The sequence below is a fragment of the Panthera leo genome, chromosome C1, assembly GCF_018350215.1.
Source record: "Panthera leo isolate Ple1 chromosome C1, P.leo_Ple1_pat1.1, whole genome shotgun sequence".
In the NCBI taxonomy this organism is placed as follows: Eukaryota; Metazoa; Chordata; class Mammalia; order Carnivora; family Felidae; genus Panthera; species Panthera leo.
In genome coordinates this window covers 183,328,644-183,331,758 of record NC_056686.1, presented here as the reverse complement: position 1 = coordinate 183,331,758, position 3,115 = coordinate 183,328,644, and the positions used below count along the sequence as shown (strand labels likewise).

The 3,115-nt window shown below is 40.8% G+C and overlaps 1 pseudogene; it reads right to left on the bottom strand.

The window, feature by feature from the left end:
- Window positions 1–243: 243 nt before the first annotated feature.
- LOC122226060 lies at window positions 244–917 on the bottom strand (annotated as a pseudogene).
- Between the last annotated feature and the right edge of the window lie 2,198 nt (window positions 918–3,115).

The window sequence follows — 3,115 nt, the reverse complement described above, 5'->3', positions numbered from 1 at the left end:
ATATGTACAGTTATATATATATACATGTGTTCATCTGTTGCTTTTCAAACTACATATATGCACTTATATGCCCTATAAAAATCATTAATAAATTTTTTAAATTATGATTAAAAGCAATAAAAAACCCCAAAATTAATGTAACAGGTACAGGTATTATGTTGACTTATGCTTGTCATTATGGTAAAGAGTTCAAGTCACTGATTATCGTTGGATATATCCTTTTTTTTTAACAGGAAATAGGATTTATCTGTGGGCATGAATAAGTGGGCAGTGCCAAGTTTCCCATGAGTGTAGGGCCTCCCATCTGTCCAGGAAGCCATCATGAGGGATGTATTTGACCCCAAAGTCATCTGGGATGAGCCACTTTTCAGCCATCATGTCTTCAAATTCATCTACATTAAATTTAGTAAAGCCCCACTTCTTGGGGATGTGATTTTTCTGGCAGCCAGGGAACTTGCATTTGGCCCTATGTAGGGTCTCAGCCACATGTTCTTTATTCTTCAGCTTGGTAAGGATGGACATAATGACTTGATCATTATGGACTCTAGCTACTGTGCCCTGGGGGTTTCTGAAGGCACCCCACATACCTGTCTGTATGGTCCCAGCAGGAGACGACATCTTGTTGATATGGATGTCTTGGAAGGGGTGGAGGCGTGCTTGAATGTGAAAGCCATCTTTGCACAACTTTTCACCATGTACTTGTTGGCACAGAGGAAGCCTCCAGGGCTTCAAAACAGAGAGCTGTTCATATTCATCTGACACCATGTGGCCATGGTGTAAAAACTCATCACTTTTGCCTTCTTCCATTCCATATCAAAGATGTAGATCCTCACATCAGGTATATCTCTGCAGAAGTGAGACTTTGGATATGACTTGTTTGTACAATACCAGTAATACCAGACAGGGCAGTGACCCATGGCAACACCACAATCTGTGAGGGCCCGAAAGGAAAGAATTTGTTATATTCATATTTTTTGTAATGTCTTTGTCCAGGAAGTAATTCTTTAACACAAAAGCACCACTTCTTTGGACTATAATTAAAAAATAAGTTTTAATATTAAAGCAGGAATTGTTCTTTGCATACAAATATGAAGAAGCTTGGGTTTACATACTACAGATATGTTATAACACAGGCAGACACTCAATTAACATTGAAGAGTAGGATGTTGAGGTGCCTGGGTGGCTCAGCTGGTTGAGCCTCTGACTCTTGATTTCAGCTCAGGTCATGATCCCAGGGTCCTGGGATCAAGCTTCCACAATCAGCATGGAGCCTGCTTGAGATTCTCTGTCTCTCTCCTTCTGCCCCTCTCCCCTGCTCATGCTCTCTAAAATTAAATTAAATTAAGCTAAATTAATTTTTTAAATAGAATGTTGACTTTCCTTTTCTTATTCCATCCTTTTTCCTTGAAGATAGTGGCATGGCCAGGGGCCAAAAATGTGGCAGTGAGGATGTGGCAATGAGGTTGGGACACTGATTATATATACAAGGAGTTGAGCAAGTAAATACATGTATCAGTTATAATGGGAGTCAGGTTCTCAATGAAATACAAGGCAATGTTAGCTGCTAAGGTGGGAAGAACTCCTATTTTGAAGAATAGAAAAGAACTCTATTTTGGAGAATACAAAACCAAGCATACTGGGAGGTACAAATGTCACACGGTGTTCAGTGGCCATTTGAGGTTTGTTCTTTGAACTGGTTTCTTATTGCTGCTGTAACAAATTACATAGTAGCTTAACACAAATTTATTATCTTAAGTGCTAGAGGTCAAAACTCTGAAATGGGTTTCACTGGGCTAAAATCAACATGTCAGCAAGACCACACTCCTTCTGGAAGCTCTAGGAGAAAATCTATTTCCTTGCATTTTCCAGCTTCTAGAGGCTGCCTGAATTCTTTGATCATGATCCCTCCCCCCACCCCCCCTTCAAAGCTAACAGTGTAGCATCAAATTTTTGGCCTATTTTCACTGCCACGTCTCCTACTCTGCCATGCCTCAGTCATCACATCACATCACCTTCTCTGATTTGAGACATGGACATCTTTGGTGGAGAGGATTATTCTTTCTACATGCTAGGACTCTGAAGTGAAAACAGTAAAAAAAAGTTTCATTTTTTTTTAAATTTTTTTTAATGTTTATTTATTTTTGAGACAGAGAGAGACAGAGCATGAACGGGGGAGGGTCAGAGAGAGAGGGAGACACAGAATCTGAAACAGGCTCCAGGCTCTGAGCCGTCAGCACAGAGCCCGACGCAGGGCTCGAACTCACGGACCGTGAGATCATGAGCCGAAGTCAGACGCTTAACCGACTGAGCCACCCAGGCGCCCCAAAAAAAGTTTCATTTTTCTATAGCTGCTAGGGGGAAAGGCAAGCAGGAAACAGAGGATTTGGTTTTACCAGTATTGTAATTCTATCAACCCTGGAGGGAGAAAGGGAACAAAGGTAATTCTAGTGATGGATCTTAGAATCTTAAGCCGGATAGGAAAGGAAGAGAAACCTGGTGGAGGTGGAAGGGAGGACTGTTAATGAGTAAGGCCAATGGGCTAAAGATCTCAATAAGGTCAAAGAATCACTGAATGAGATGTCTATAATAGACTAGTGGATGCAAGGAGTCAAGATTTCAGCAGTATTCATTCCTGATGTGGATGAGGTCACAGGTGTGACCACAGGAAAGACAGCTGAGGTAGGACAAAAGAACAGTCAGTGGATGCAAGTGTGTCACTTCCAATTACTCTAGGAAAGCTGCAAAAAGGAAACTCATCAAATAAACACGGCAAGGCGGAAGTTTGTCAACAAATGCAGCCCATGGAGTCAGAGTAAAAAAAAAAGAAATAAGGCTGACTTTTCAAATTTTTCAAATCCTGTACATTTGGCTTATTAGAAAAGCCAAAAACAAATTGGGTATTATTAGAAAGTCAAGATCATTCTGTGCTAGATCTTTTTCATGGGCTACTAGTAATCTGGGTTGGTGTAATGGGCTAAATTTTATCCCCCAAAATTCATGTGTTGAAGCCCTAACCTCTAGTACCTCTAAATGTGACTATATTTGGAGATTGGGCCTTCAAATTGGTGATTAAGTTAGAATGAGGCCAATGGACTGGGCTCTAACCCCATGTAAC